General features: G+C 44.2%; 1 protein-coding gene and 1 long non-coding RNA gene across 6 annotated transcripts in view; both read right to left on the bottom strand.

Annotated features, from left to right (window-relative positions):
• Nucleotides 1-16,849, bottom strand: part of DCX (doublecortin) — a 77,077-nt gene that overhangs the window by 27,587 nt on the left and 32,641 nt on the right. The gene's annotated exons all lie outside the window — the stretch shown is intronic.
• On the bottom strand, nt 11,764-14,374 carry LOC147650505 (uncharacterized). The gene is made up of 2 exons (XR_015276527.1): nt 14,269-14,374; nt 11,764-13,928 (listed from the first exon to the last, which is right to left on the bottom strand). It is a non-coding gene; the product is annotated as an uncharacterized LOC147650505 (long non-coding RNA).

The following is a 16,849-nucleotide window of genomic DNA, read 5'->3' as shown; positions in this document are numbered from 1 at the left end:
CATGCATTCACAGCATTGTTTCCTGAGGCAGTGGAAAAGGCTGAATTGTTCCTTTCCTAAGATAAATCTTGCACTCTCAAACTTCTTTGGATTCAGGTCAGGCTGCCCTCAGCAGAACGCCACGTGTGTTATGTTCTGCACTCCTCTGTAGCAGATGTGATTCTGACCACACAGACCCCACTGGGGAAATTCCCTGCTGAATTCAGGAGGGATCAGGCCCAAATCCCCATGGCAGTCGAGGACCTGAGGGAAAGAATTCCAGAAATGTGTTGGTTGAGCAGCAGCAGAGCTCAGCCTGTCTCCAGCAGAGGAACATTCCTGATGGAACACAGCTCCTAAATCCTGCAGTTCTCCTGTGGGCATCAGGACAGCAGATCCACATACAGATTTCATGGATAATCAGAAAAGAAAAGGGAAACTTCATGGAAAGTGGACTTTTCCCCTGTACTCAAGCCTGCAAGACAGGGACATGGCTGAAACCAGTGCCATTGTAGATAAAACATCCCTTGGAAAGCAAAGTTTTTTTGGGGAGGGCCATTTGTTCTGCTTCTCTACAACCACATTTTAATTAATTAATGAACTTCCAAGACAGCATCCTGTCATCTCTGTACAGTGGATTATTTGGAACCCCAGGGGAAGTGTGAGCTGGTCCCAGTCTGCAGGGACCAAGGTGCTGAGTTTGCTCTAATTCCACACTCATACACGTGCCACAGACACACTAATGGGTTTTTGCTCTAAAACAGTTGATAATCTCCCAGCCAGTTTATCCTGAAGAAAAGCTGGTTAACAGAACTAGGTATTTACAACTGTGACAATTACATTGAAGCAATTTGTGTGCCGACATAATTATGTTTCTAATGAAGATTAACTCAAATGAAATGCTTTTAATTACACTTTGCACCGCCTTTGGCTATTGTGCAGACCGTATTCTGACATTTAAGCCTCGCCAGACATGAGATTTATACTTTGCTGTGTCAAAGCTGACCATAATTATTGACTGGATATTTGATGTCAGGTGCTGCTGACGCTGCAAAAGGGCTCAGTGCTGGAAGCCACAGTGTGGAAGGATCAGAGATTGAACCTTTCAAGAGTTATTTGCTCAAACTCCTCTGATAACACCCTGTCTGCCCTTATGATTTCAGGTTCTCCTCCCTGTCTGCTCCAGCTTTCTGCAGAAGAAGAGGGAATGTTGCTTTTTATTTCAGTAGGAGCATGTGGAAGCCTCCATATCTGTGTCATGTGCTGGAGTCCCTTCTTCTTGACAACTATGGGAGCCCAGCTTACATATTAGATCCAAATTTGAAAAAATTAATTCCAAAGGGTCCTTAGAGGCAGCATCTTCATTATTCAGAAAATCTTGGCATGTAAACTCCACCTACCAGCATTCAAAAGGAATGAGTGATCAAAGCCAGATTACAAATTCATTAGTGACTAATCTGTTCAGGAAAACCTTCCCTGGTGCTTTACAGGAATATGATAGGAATATGATTAATAGTAATAGTTACAATAGGATTATGGCCAAACCCATAAACAGCTACTAAGAAACACAACCACAGGAGCCTTGGGGTGTCCCTTGTTTGGTGGAGATGTACTCAGAGCTCTGTGTCCTTCCACGGTGACTGGAGATCTCTGCAAGCCTTAACATCACTGTGAAGAGTTGGTGATAGGAGACCTCAGTTGTATTTCAGTGCCAGAATTGCAATGCCTTGCCATTATGCCCTAATGTCTTTAGGAAAATTGAAGATGACATAAGGCAGGGCAGAACTCAGCCCAGGGCTTCCCCTTTCGGGGTTTGCCTCCTTCTTTCTCTCCATGTGTTGAAACGGGAACAAGTTACAGAAAATATTTCGACTCTCCCTTCCTTCTGCAAAGACTGTCACAAAAACATCTCTCGCTGTGGGCACACAGTGACACTTCACCTCCAGCACAGCCCTGTGGCTTGGAGCCTGCATCAGCACATTGTCCTGCCCCAGGAGGCTGGGACAGCCCCTGCCTGCCCTCCTTGAGAGGGGGAAATCGGGAGGTGCTAAATTCCCCTTTAAAGCACAGTCTCATGGTAGAGAAGGAGTGTTTTGTGCAGTAAGGAACATAAAATATCTCCAGCAAAAGTTACAGCCTGTCTGGTTTGCCTCACAAGAAAGAATCATGGAATGGTTTATGTTGGGAAAGAGCCTTAAGGTCACTGAGTCCAGCCACTAACCCCCCACTCAGTTGAGAATAATGCTCATCCCACTTAGTATTCATTCCAATACATATTTCATCATGTTGATGCATATTTTATTGCACTTTTTGTACCAATTCCTCCAGCATTTTGCTTTTGCAATGGTGCCTAATAACCCATGATTGCATGTAGCCTTGTTGTTTGTGACTGGTGTGATTCCCTCTTGTCCCAAGGAGGGAATGATCTTTCCAGGCTCCTATTTTCCCTGGGTATTGCTTCCAGTTTGGTTCTCCCTCCCTGGCTTTCTCAGCCCATGTTTTTTTCCATTACAAGAAGGATCCTATTCCCAGCTCCACTCAGGCCATTCCTGCAAACTTCCACCATCCAGATTTTTAGACCCAACATCCATGGCCGCTCTACCCAGATAAACCAGATCTTGGGATTTTTACTTTCAGCCACAGTTACCCTGATTGGAGTAAGTTCTATTCATAGAAATACAGATTTTTGTTTGGTAAAATACTAAGGAAAATGCATATTTGCACAAAAGATAAACCAATGCTCACCATCTTTTTTTTTTAAATGTTATTATTGTTATTTTTTTTTTTTTTATTTCTGAGTTAGGAGGCTGGCTTGTGGATGGTCATTGCAATGCACCACTGTTTACTGCAAAAATCGCTGATTTTCTGCAAAAATCACTGATTTTCTGCAAAATCAGGCAATGGAAAGCATGAATACTTGTGCAGTATATTATTTCTAACACGTTATTTGACCCACCAAAGAAGTCTCCCAGCTTTTAAGAGCTCAGCAAGAAGGATGTAGAGCACAGCCTGATGATTCAGTTCATTCCACAGCCCAAGCTAATCCTATAAAGAGCCACCTGAAAATGCATAAAAGGTCAGGATTGCAGAGCTTATGTTTATATATTTTATATATAAATAATGTATATATATTATAGTCTGCGTGCTTATGTTTATATATTTTCTGTATATTTATATCCTTATGTGCAAGTACACAAAGATGATTTCACATCTTGAAAGAACACGCAATATAATATTTTACAATATCCCAGAGGAATTGAGGACATGGTTTCACCATCAGATCCTCAAGGACAAAATGTCAAAGCGGCTCTTGAAGGTCCTACATCAAATTAGTTCCTATAAGGAAATAGATTCCTGTCTACAAAAATCACTAGTGGCTTTAATGACCCATGTTACAACTTGGAGCATTTGAATAAAGCTCCATGAATGTATTAAAATAATTTAAATCAATACACTTGCAGAGTTACGTCTTTTTAATCAAATGCCATATGTGTTTTTGGACTCGAATTTAACACATGAATTTTAGGCTGTTTCCCTAAGAGAAATCGAATAAACAAATTTCATATATATTTATTTATAACAGTACAAAATACATCCCCTTCCCAACACACTTCAGGGCAGATTTACAGAAACTAATTAAAAAAACATACATGTACACACGCATATATGTGTGTATATATATATATATAAACAGAGATATATAAATATAATTACTATCTTTGTGAACACCCAACCATGCCCAGGGAAATACAAGGGTGAGCAGCAGCACTGACATTTTTTATTTCAATGTGTTTCAGGCCACTGGGAAGGCAGTGTCCAAATGTGAGTGTTATAAATCCATATTGTGATATTGGCTTTCACAAGTATTAACATGAATATATTTATATTTATATATATATATATATATTTTGCTATGTCTTTTTGATTTTCTCCTGCTAGCAAGTTTTAGGCACAGGTCAAGAAGAATTTTAGACTTTAGGGCAATGTCCTGTCTGTGCAAAGCCAGATAACCTCCAGGAAACAGATGATGGAGCCCAGGCTGCTGTCAACACTGACTGCTTGCAGAAGAAGGAACCCCAGCCCAAATGAAAATGTGATAAAGGGAAATAAAATCTTTAAGACCCATGCTCTAAAAAGGTGGATCCAAGGCATAACCATGCAAAATACATCTTGGAAAAATACAAATATGCATTAAAACCCCACAGCAGGATGGGCTAAAAGGAGTGTTCCAAAGACATCAGGTGTGTTCCTGGCAGTGCACCAGGGCACCCGGCCCTTTGAACCCTTTGCTTTATTATCTTTGTCTCCTAATTGTCTTTTTGTTTATATGAAACCTTTTATAATTTATTAAGCCAATGAACCTTGATTTTCACATAAGGGTCTTCAAGGTTAAGTTACCCCTAAGGTGTTGGATTTGGGAAGCCCTCAGAGCTCCCACTTTGCTGGTGCCTCAGCGCTCGAGGTAAGAGAAGCTCTCTCAGGAACTCATGTCCCAAATTATCTGCAGTTTTGAAAATCCAAGTCAATACTCTGATTTTGTAACAGAGGAGCAGGGAAACGTGAAAAATGAGGTTCACATATTGTTTATAGAATTTAAAAGTTTAATAGAAAATTAGGAGATAAAGTATACGGATACGGCCGGGTGTCTCTGCATTCACCTTACTAACAAAGGATTGTCCCTTAAAAACAGAACCCTACTACATATCCATAAATTCTCATACGTGATTCAAACTTTCTTCTTAAGTTTTGGATGTTTCTTTAGTTTTTAACTCGCCCCAAATTAATCAATCTCCTTGGCTCCACTGAATTTCCTGATAACAGAAATGCAATAAATTCCTCCCCCAGAGCTCTGGTCACTGCTGTCCTCACCTGGATGAGATAATCTAAGAATAGAGGGGGTCTGTAACCATCTTTTTCAGTCTTTGGGTTATACAAACAGAAGTAGGTTTTGTTTTAATACTATGCCATAGCTCAACATATATGTATATTATACCATTATTTCTAAGTTTCATCAATAACAGAAATAGAAGGAACCATAACACAACAAAGTTTTCTAACCCCATACATATAACTTTCATTTCAATATTTGTGAAAAGCCAATAATATAATATGTATCTATAACAGAAAAAAAAAGAGAAGGAAAATTGTGAACGACAGCCTTGTAGGGGTTTTTTCCCCCTCTTGATGTTCTCTGGGCAGAAGAGCAGAAAACAAAGCCCAGACTGGCAGGTTCCAGAGGGCTGGATTAGCATAGTGAGAGCCAGCAGCAGATGGCCACAGGAGTCCCCTGGGACAGGGTATCACAGACACAAAACCTGTTCCCTGAGACAAGCACACGGAGAACAGCTCGAGATCCCTTCCATGGCTCCAGCCAGAATCTCACCTGGGCGGGCTCCAAAGTTTGCTCTTTGGCCAGTGAAGCACAGGTACTAAACTGGCTGAATTTAGCTGAATTCAGTCATTCTCCTCTCTCACTGGAGGTGACATAACCCAGCTTGTCCCCAGTCACAGCACCAAGGAGCACTGACACCAACCAAGCCCCAGAGATGGGTCCTGACAATGCAAAGACACCAGTGCCACCCCTGCAGGTGACAGGCAGTGAGCAGCAGCCTGGTGGAGGGCAGGATTCATTTCCTGCAGCCAGGAGACTGGATCAGGAGTGGCAGGACACTCCCTGTGCATCCAGCTGCTCCAGGAGTGATATGTGGATAGAAAAAATAACTCACAGAGTAGTTATGAGAGCAAGGATGAATTTACTCAGTGCTGAGGTGCATGGGGGTATCTCTTCTGAAAGCATGCACACTTTGGAGACTTGTTTTTTCTTTTTAACTCTTTACAAACTAGGGTTACACAGTACACTTAATACATATTTATTTTCTAACTCTGCTTGTCTCCATATTAAAATCAGTTCCACGCCTATTTGCAGCTGCACACTGCTCCTTGTTGGTCACTCTGGTGCTCATCTGGGGGTCTTTGGGGCTGAAGTCAGCAATTTTCCTTCACCTGAACTTTTCACCTCATCTTCTTGTGCATGCTCCTTTCAGTTTTTTTGACCCTCCCTCTTTCCATTTCTTCTGCCTCAGGGGTCCAAGAGAATCCAAGGAACCCCCTCATCCTATGGTGCATTTATCTTTGCATTTTGTTTACACACTCTTGCTTTTTGTCTCATCTTGCAGTCTTTATTCTCTTCCTGCTCTTATGGGAGCAGTCATCATTTCACATGGGTTTTGTAGCCTCTTCTTCTAGTCAAGGCATTTCTTTATAAATGGTCCCTAATTCTTAATGTCTCTGTTTCAGGAGCAGGTAAGGCTATTTATCTAAGCAGCAAAACAGCTTGAAAAGCATCTTCTACTCAACAGCAAGCTTCAGTGTTTGCAAAGGATGCTGGAAAAGCACTGCTGACTCGATTTTAGCTAATTCCCTTCTCCTGCTCTGTCAAATCATTCTGTTCCCTGTGTCAGATTAATGATAAAGAGGCTCTTCTACACATGGGGCAAGTGATGATCCCAAGGCTCAGGTCACCAGCCTGTTTGTTGCCCTCTCCTTTCATCCTGTACTCTCCATGCACACCTCCCCCACAAGGAATTCTTTCCTCATTTTGGAGCTGTGAAAAAAAATCAAGTTATTTCAGCTGCTTGCACCTACAGGCCTCATTTCCACCTGGAGGTCCTCCAGGGATAAGTGGAGATTAATTGTGCTCTCCCCAAAGTCCTTACTTTGATAAATGAAATTTGCCTACATGCTTTGTCCAGGAAGAGCAATTTTGAGCAGGTATGGAGTGCACACAGTGCAGCAGTTCAGCACAATGCAGTTGGGAGCCCGGTTAATTGACAAGGAAAAATAGAAATAAACCTTTCAAGGACTGTAGGGAACCAGGCTCCATTAGTGGGGGAAGTGAGAGAGGTGTGGGAAGGGTCACTGAGCTGGGCAGGGGAGGAGAGGAATGCTGAAACCTCTCTGCTGTGGCACCTGCTGGGTGACCTGGACTGGCCAAGAGGGCTGAGGGTGTCAAATAAAAAGGGATCAGTGAGGGAAGGGGTCTTGGCTGCTTTTAGGACCAGTGTGACACCTCCTACCCACAAGATGAGATTCAGCATAAGCTTCATTTGTGACACACCTGAGCTGCAATGTCCTTCCCGAGGACACGGCATCACCTCCCACGTCCAACAGCGAGTCTCTTTATTTGCCAAGTGTTCTTGATCTCCCTGGATTTTGGTCTGACTCACCCTTGAATAATTTAATCAAGCATGAGGGGCCTGGGGTATTCTTACGCTTGACTAATTGCTGGCTTTGGAAGGTGCTCTTTCCCCCCCCAGATTAAAAGGTGTGCTCAGCCAAAGTAATCTTGTTTTGTTGAGTTATAAATCCATTTATGCAAGTTACCAAAGTTACCACTCATCTTTTCAGGGCTGGAAAACTTAGAGTGTCCTATATTGAACTGAATTACAAGTACTTCTCCATTTCATCAATATTCCCTGAACTTCCCACTCTGAATTCCTGCAGGAGAAAGTGTCTTTCCCTATCAGTGTCCTTACATTACAATTTTTAATCTTTCATGCCGCCTGCTGGGACCGTCTGAAAAAGGAACCCAGAATAACCACAGCAATCACAACAATTCTAAACTCTGAACCTAAATTCATCCATTTGGCACCTGTGATTACTGAATTTGAGCCCAATTTGACACCACCCTTATTTTGACGTAGATTTGCCACAACATTTCTTTTGCCATGTGCCAGTTCAATTACAAATACTCTGTCTCCACACTGCTGCCTTCCAGATGCACTGAACTTCCCTCCTGCAGACTACAAGAAAATGACTTGGCTCTCTTTCCACTGCTTTCTTTTTTATTCCATTACATCAGGCAAATAAACAAGACTAGTTTGCATTAACTTAGTACATCACTTAAAATTTCCTGCATTGTTTTTTTTCTCCTGTAAAGATACCAAAAAAAACCCCAAAGCATCCAAGCCCCATGGCTTGGATAACCTTTATACTAAAATATCCATATTCTTTCTTATTCTAGGGAGAAAGAGAAGGATAGAAAGCAAGAGGAATTATTATAACACCTGCCCAGGAGTTAAATGTTGATTCTTTCATATAACTAAATTTTATTACTGGTGTTCAAGGGCCAAATCCTGTTGGAGCTTAATTTTCAGTCCACCTATTTTATATAAATTCTGGAGTAAAATGGAGAAGAATCTGGCCAAATTCACTATAGTAGGTTAAAAAGGTATTGGATACTTTCCTCCTACAGGGTTTTGGGGGGTTTTGTGATTTCCAAGGTCTGGTCTCTCGGTTATAATTAATCCAGTGACAGCTCTTGGAGCAGCACTGATCCAGAGAGAGATGCCAAGCAAATGGCTCTGCTCACTGTCCTGATCCCCAGTGACAAACCCCTGACAGAACAGGTGCTTCCCTTTACCCAAGGCCCTTCAGATCTGCTCCAGCAAGCAAATGCAGGCGACCTATTTGATAAGGCTGAAATAATCATCAAACTGGATACCTCTTATAACCAAGGAAATGAACTCTTGGACTTTATGATGCCCCTCCTGAGCTCCACAAGAAGATGAACTTTTCCAGTCCAGCGCACTGGCCGTGCTGGATGTAGAGCACCCGAGCATTTGGCTTTCTACAACAATTCTATTTCTTTCTGCAAGAAGGAGGCAGCACATCCCAAGGGCACCCTTCCATTCACCTGTGCAGATGTATGTTTTAATCCTCTGTCCACTGGGGTGTGCAGAAATGTCTCTTTCCTTACCTGCCTCCCTCCAAGCTGCTGCTGCTGACCTGCCACCCAACCGCGCTAACGGGGATGGCTGCAGCACCCTGGCCTTGGCCCAGGTGAACCAGGGCTGCCTCCAGAGCAGTGCCACCACAGCAAACAACAGCCCTGTGTTTGCTCCACTGCTGATCTGCTCTGCCTTTGGGGACCTCACACCTCCTCAGACCCCACTGCCAGCCAGCCCCAGGCTTTGTTCAGCCCTTTACACCGACATAAAGTGAGAGCAGACTGCAAAGGGAGGCAGAAAACCAGGGCCTCTGTGGCCAGCTGGGCAATAAACAAACACCTCCACTAATAGGATTAAACTCTTGCTAGATTACAAATGTGTCAAGTTTACAAACAATCAGACTGGGGCCATGCCCTCAATTTGCAGCACTTGATGCTACAGGTGGCAGCTCTGGGGCAGGCACACGGAGCCTATTGGCACACACATTTGTATCTGGAAGTTCAATATAGTGCCCTCATCCTCTCCAGTCAGGCATTTTCCTATTTTCCTTTCAGCAAATTGAGTGGATCCCTACCTCAGTCCCTCTGCCCAGCTTCATTTCCCTGTCACTTGCTGCCACACTGGCGCCTGCTGATGGCCCTGCACAGTGGAGAAGCAAAGTGCAAGCTGGAGCAGATGTCTGCTCAGTGAGCGAAAGAAAAATCTGAAAATTACCTCCAGAGAAGTGGAGGAAACCTGGGACTGGGAGATTGTTTTGTGTTCTGCAGGTAAGCAGACAAATGGCTGGATGAATAAAGTCCAGTTCTGCTTGGAGATTCTCGGACGAGAGTTGAACCCCAGTATTCCTCGCTGCTCCTGTCTGTCTGTCCAGTACATCCCTGTCAATTGATGAGCCAGAGCAGGGTCTCTAAAGCTGCTTGTCTTACCCTGCAGTGATGCAGCAGGAGCTTGGGTGGCTGACAGTCCAGCTCTGACCCGTGCCAGTGGCACAAACAGAATGAAAACAAGATTATTAGGGAAGCAGCTCTGAGGAAAATATCCCTTCTAAGGCATAAGGCAGCAGAAATTATTTCTTGGGGCTCTCTCCTGTGAAACACAGCTCCTGTGCCACAGCCTGAGCAGCTCAGCTTTTCCACGGGGCTGAGGCAATTCCTCAAAGGATGTTGTGGGAGCTGGGTTTCCTCTCTGCTGCTGGGGAGATGTGTGAGCCCAGCTCCACAGAGATGCTGCGTGCCCAGCCCCTGGCAGCCCCCTGCCCTCACCTCCCCTCTGCTGAGAGAGCTCTGCTGCAAGGATGCAGCTGCTCAGAAACCATCCTGAGCTGCTGGGTTGGGATAAACCAGGGGAGATTTGTTTTCTTCTGCACATTTTGGTTTTTCCTCTGCAGCTGTGAAGAGGATGATCACTGAACTGCCCGCCTGGAGCTGCCTCAGATGCTGGCAGGGAGAAAAATAGTAAAGGTTGTTTTGTCTGGTGCCTAAGTGGATAAAATGGCAGATTTGCCCTAAGAGAAAACTGTGTATTTTCTGAGACAATGCTCCTGCTAACAGTATCGTGCTCAAAATCCTCTGTACACCCTTTCCAAATGCATTTTTAAACTGTTAGCACTTAAACACGGGACAGAAGCAACACTGTTAGGAAGGACAAGGGAAAGCAATATGAACTACATTACTTTGGTTTCAAAAGCAGCTTTAGGAACAGATTATCAGCCAGTGTAAGTCAATAAATTGCACTCTTTTTAATAGAGTGACCCAGGCTTATATGAGTTCCTCCTCTGCAAAAAAACACCTCAGACCTTCCCGTTTACAGCGTCTCAAATTCATGCTTTGGGGATATTCCATTGTCAAGAAGGATCTATTTTTCTAACAGTTCTCTTGCAAACATATCCCCAAATGTGACAGCCAGACAACTCTCATACCAGCCCTGCTAATGGATTTCTGCAAAGTCTAGACCTGCATGCTCTGTGCTTTGGGAATATGTTTGTTTTGAGTGCTACCAGAAATAGCATCTCCACCGGCGCGCCATCAATTACATGGGTGCTACCCACAAGTAATTCTTTCCCAGCTCTCCACTGAGAGTTCAGCATCTTGCTCCCAACTAAAAGGAGGAAAAGGGACAGAAAAGGGATAGGAACCTCAAGAACCATGCCTAGTTATTACAAACACTCTGTGGCACTGGGGATGTTCCCAGTCTAGGGCCGAGGCTCCCACCTGCAAAGTGTCACAGAGCCTAATCTCTCCCTAAGCTTGGGCATTTTCCCTCTTACAGATCTTATTTAAAATCTGAAATAAGGCTGAGGCAGCTCCAGCCATGCCCATTTCTGCATTCAACAAGATGCACTGTTTTTATGGGAGAACAAGCAGAAAGTGCTGAAACAGCACTGGGCAACAGAGAACAGGCCCTGCTCAGGCACCTCTAGTACAAGAAAATGCTGATGCAGGGCATCAAGACCAGAAAATGTCAGAATTGCTTTAGTCAGGCTGAGAAAAAAAATGGCATGCAATTATCAAAACCATTAGAAAAGGCTGTTTTTGCAGGGGATCCTCCCAGAGACTTGATTACTGCCACAGCTGCCTCTGCATTTCTCAGGGGTTCCTTAAAATCACAGAGTCCAGTCAGGGCAGGGACATCTGCAGGAGGGGACAGACCTGCACACAGGTCACTAACTAATGCTAGGCACCAGTAAAATAATACAAAATAAAAGTAGCTCTTGGGGATGCTGTGACCTTTGTGTTACAGATGGGTTTATTCCAAATGACAGAAGCATTTAAATGACCGGGTAATGGTTTCCCCTCCAAAGCTGCATTTCTTGCTACATCAGACATTGCTGAATCCTAAATTATAGTTTGTCTTTAAGTAGGTTTTTCCAGTCCTTGCTCCACAGGAGCTGGCTGGAACAGTGATATCATTCCTAAGGAAAAGCCACAAACTTTAAGTGAGCTACAGTCAAATTCAATTAAAAACAACACAAGCATTTAGAGTCACAAAGAACAAAACTTTCTACAGCCAGCTGGCCTGGAGGGGGGGAAAAAAACCAACATAAAATCAAGGCTTATTTTGTGTAGCAGCAGATTTGGAGTCAGTGTGCTGGCATTTTGGATGCAAATGCTGCACGGGGAGAATGGACTCTGCTGAGAATGGGGATAAAGGCCTGGCTGTTGAAGAGCCTCATTCGTGCACTGGTGAAAAGCAAACCCAAAGTGCAGAGTGGAGTAACAACGGGGCAGACAAAGAGCAGCCCAGAGGGGCTGGAGCCACAACAAGAGAGCAGGCAGGGAGTAACAAGCTTCTGCGGTGAGGATTGAAGTAAAACAAAAGGCTGGTCTGGAAAAGCTTTGGCAGTGGCAAAAACAAGACACATTTACACAGGTTTCTTCCAAATGGCCAGCTGCTACTTGAAAAGCTGTGCACACATGGTGCTGCCATGCCAGGTGAGACCCACCTTGCCCAGGGCATGAGGAGGCAGAGCATGGGGAGTGATGCTCCATAGCAGCACATCCAGGTGATTAACTGGCACCCAAAATTATCTCCACCACCAGAGACACTAACCTGGCCCTTCTGAGGCTGAGAAAATGAGTCTTTGTGTGTGAAGCAATTAGCTCCCTGTTGTGAGGGGAAACCAGCACATCCTTATTGTCAGAGGTGACAATTCAGGAGCAGTGCTGGTTTTCCCCTTGTCAGGGAAGGCATTGGACCGTCAGACTGAGGTCATGGCCCGTGGAAGTGTTCTGTAGACTGCAGTGAGCTTTGGACAAGGCTCTGCAGCTGGGCAGGAAATAAATCTCAATGCCTGAGAGATTAATGCACATCTATATAGAAAAAGATGAGTCCAAGGCACTGCCCAGTCCTTGCCAGGTGCTCTACTCTGGCCTTTTTAGTACTTCTTCTTTTAGTATTTTTAGTACTTCTTTGAGGTTACATAATAATGTACATTACAAGTTTATTGAGAATGACACCACCTGCACTGATGGACACCTCCTCCAGCCTGAGCAGTGTAAACCCAGGGCTCAGGGAGCCGTGTCAAGCTGCAGGGCACAGCCTGGATTGCTGCAGGGCTCAGGGGGGAATCCTATTGCTCCCACTCCTGCACACCCCACTCTATTGCCCAGGGAGCGTTTCCAGCTAAAGCAAAGAGGCAGCCAGGGGCAAAATGAAGGACTAGGTAGGTTAATGGTCCCATTTGGTGTGGCAAATCCTCTGAAATCCACTGACAATTTAGGAACATAATCCCCTCTCTTTTATTAGTGACATGCTTCAGTCTTCCCTACAAATCCAGAGCTTCCCTAGTACCACAAACTTACACCCAGTGATTTCCCTCAAGAAGGATGGACTCCTCAAACTGCCTGCTAGGAATGTCTTTGCCCCTGAACACAGTGAGGATTGAGGTGTGAAATTCCTATTAGGGCAAGGGGATTAGGCTGTTGCATTTACATAAGGATTTGACACAGAGGATCAGTCCATCGCTGCACAGCCCCCGTGAGGGGCTAATAGCTGATGTTTCAGCAAACAGGAAAAGCTCCTCCTTCACAAATGTACTTACATCTTCCTGCACAACCCTAAAGCAGGAGCTAGGGGATTGCCCCGATTATTGTCTCCGAGCATCCGAAGCAGCGCACCCGAAACCGCTGGATTTGGAAATCAACAAAATCCATGCAAATACCACACATGCAAAAAGTATCTGGGAAGCACCAGCTCAGGGATGAAAACCATGAGTGTCTGTATCAGAGTGACAAAATGTTTTCAGGGCAGAAAAAGAAGAGATTATGGCTTAAGTATGTGTTTTTTAAGAGAGAAATTCCAGCCCGGCTGCTGTTTCTTCAGTGAAAAGGTTCATGTGGTAAGGCCCTGTGGCCAGAAATAAAAGGTCCAAAGCCCCCAGGTGTCCACTACAACACCTGCTATGACAGCTCAGGAGCGTGGGGCACTAAAATTCGGAGTCCTCATCCTTACAATCAGATCAGGAGATCACACCAAGGAAGCCCTTTCCCTGCATGCTACATTTAGCACTCAGTCAGGTTTGTTTCCACTTCAGTTCATGCTCCTCAATCTTTCTTGACTTTAGCCCTGGGAGCAGAGCAGCCCAAACTCTCAAAAGGTACTTTTACTTCTCAGTACCTTCAGGGCTTTTGATATGGGAGGAAAATGCCAGAAACCAACCCCACTTTCTGGTCTTGAGTTGAACAGCAGATCCTTGGTGTATTCATGCGTTTCATCAGTGAACTGTAAACATTTAGAGTTTATTTGTTACCACATAGCACCTTGCATAAATAAATTACCAAAAAAAGCCATTAACACCTGACTAGAATCAACAGATTATTCATTGTTCTATCTTTCACAAAATCCGAGGAGCAGTGTGCTCTTCTGAGGCAGAGGAGGAGTCATTCACAGCCATTTCACAGATATGACCTGCACAGCACAGGATTATTACAAAGAATGAGCAGGCAGGCAGTCACACACTGGATTAGGGAACAATGATTCATAAATCCAAATCCCCGTCTCACATGTTGCTTTTATATAGAAGCTGGTAAAAGCCTGCCTGAAGCAGCAGTGGAAATCACACCTTTTCATTTCATTCCTGCATTTCGGAAATAAATGAAAGGCCACTCCTGGCTCTCGCTGTCACTGCCCTGACTCGGGAAGAAAAAGGTGCGTGCTAAAGAAGCCACAAATAGCATCTGCTGGCGCTCCCTTTTCTGTCCTGCTGACTTTGATTCGGGTCCTCGCAATTAGTGGGAACAAGAGAAAGACAAATAAAATTATCCCAGCTGTTTGTGGCGGACAGCCCTGGCCTCCCAGCTGAGAGCTCTTTGTGCTGCTGAGAGCATCACCAAGCAACCAGCCCTCGCAGCTGCCAGCCTGCAGAGGAGAAGTGAAAGCATGACTTATGGAAAGGAAGCACACGTGAAGGCTGGGACTGAATCAATCTCAGCTTTGTCTCCTGCCTAAATACGGCACCAGAGATTGCCCTCGGTGGATCTTGCCCGCTGAGGGGGGCAGGACCCGGATGCTGATTTTGTTTTAGATGCCAGACCCTTGCAGAATTAAGAGAAGGTATTCTGTAAGCTGTGCAATGAAAAGAAGGGGGATTCAGTCTGTTGTGATGCTGTTGAGACTTCAGATCTCTGTCAGTCTTAGCTGGTGGTCCAAAAAGCAGCAGAAGGTGGCCCACAATGCCAGAATGACTGCATTGTCTCAGCTGTAAGCCATACCCACGTGTAAGTTAAGTGGAGGTGAAAAAAGATTGTCTGATAATTGGAACAATATGGCAAGGAAAGCAAAGCAAACAGGAAAATCCCCATGCACACGGGCTGGGGGTGAATAGAATGGGAGGAGGGGAGATGGAGAGATAAATGAGCATTCAGAGTGTGCTCTGCTTGTTCCTGATTGCACAGCACTGTTTAGAGAGGGGCAATAGACATTCCTCCTGCAGAATTTAGGCAGAGAAACCTTCCCTGAGCCACAGCATTCCCCAGCTCTCAGAAGCCTTACAAATGAGTCCTGTTTTACCTGAAGGCAGCTAAGACAGAGATGCGTGAAAACTCTTCCAACCTGGACATTAAAGACAAATTGACAAACTCATTTCAGCTCTCTGTGAGTTTAAATGTGTCACAGCAGCCCAGTCTGAAAACAGCAAATTAATTGCCTTTCTGGTGGTCCCACAGTGCAGCTGGATTCATGCCAGGAGTCCCGAGACCCACTCCTGAATACCTGCAGCACACTGCCACTCATCTGAGACATCAGATATTTCCTGGGGCAATTACCTTCTGCTTTGGACAGAAAGAAGGACTTTGTGAGCTGTGCTGAGAAGAATAAATAAACTTGGTTTTCACTCATTATGAGATCTATGAAACAGTGCTCAGTGCAGTTTTGGCCCAACTTTATTTTTTTCCTTATCTGCTGTCCGTTCTACCCTACACTGAGCACATGCAACTGGAAACAACCCAAACAATGAATGTCAGGATCAGACAGCATTTTTTTCCAGCATCTCCTTTTTGGAAGAAAGAGCCTTCTGCAGAAGTGGAGTAAAATGGAGCAGTTCTCCACTGCCTGGCACTAAATCACTACCTGCTGCCAAGAGCAGTGCAAAAACTTTATGAAGAAACTCATGATATGGATGAAAATTCAAGGAAAAGCAGACATTTCAAGAGCTGTTCTCCATTTTAAAACTGCAAGAATTGCCAAGACTATAAAGATCTCTGTTGCTCTACATTGCTAAAAATAACATTTGCCAACAACTCTGTTGAATTTCTTGTATAAAATTCAGCCTTGTGGCTTTCATTTTGATGGTGAAATGAACACATCATTTTGCAAACCTCCGTGACTGAGGTTGTCTAAAATGAAGGAAATCCCCGGTACCATTTACTCCCAAAATATTAAAATTCACTAGAAGCAAGAAAGATGCTTCAAACTTCAGCTGGTATTAAGAGATGTAATTTCTTGTTTCTAATCCATTATGAAGGGCGTTCAAGTAGGCAAGAATAATGTTCTTAGATCCTAATGTTGGCTACCTAACTCGACTCTTTGATACACTTCATTTACATGTAATCCTGCAGCCTGCCAGCAGTTGATAAGGTTCCTGATACCTGCACATTTGAGGAAGAGAAGTTTAGTTCATGATGGGCTAAAGCTGAGCTCCCTGATGGAAGGCTGCTCAGGTTTAGGGTTTCACACAGATTTTTTTGCTTGTCTGCAAATGCTTCTCAGCATCTCTCCCCAAATAATTCATCTGCCAAGTTTAAAATTCTTGACTAAGTTGAAATGGCTGCACTGGATTTTTACTTTTTCCCCCCATTACTAAAATACTTTACGATCTCCTGTTAACACTGGGTGGTGGGGAGGAAAGTGAGGGGTGTCTTTTTCTCTCCATTTATAGTATCTGGGAGATAAAAGGAAAGCAAAAGTTACAGAAGTGGCTGAGAGAAGCTACAAATGCTGAGTTAGTGGCTCCACAATCTGACTGAAGGATGGACAGGTCCATATCCACCAAGAACAAGACATCTACAAGAGCTCAATTTTATGTCCCTCGTGCAAAGAGCAGGGTCATTCCATGCAGTTTTGACAAACCCATTTCAAAGGTTCCAGCACAGAATCCTAAAACAGTTTGTGTTGGAGGGGACCTTTAAAGGGAATCTCATCCAATG

This window comes from Cyanistes caeruleus, chromosome 14 (genome assembly GCF_971803275.1).
Source record: "Cyanistes caeruleus chromosome 14, bCyaCae1.hap1.1, whole genome shotgun sequence".
Lineage (NCBI taxonomy): Eukaryota > Metazoa > Chordata > Aves > Passeriformes > Paridae > Cyanistes > Cyanistes caeruleus.
This window is presented reverse-complemented; position numbering and strand designations above follow the sequence as displayed.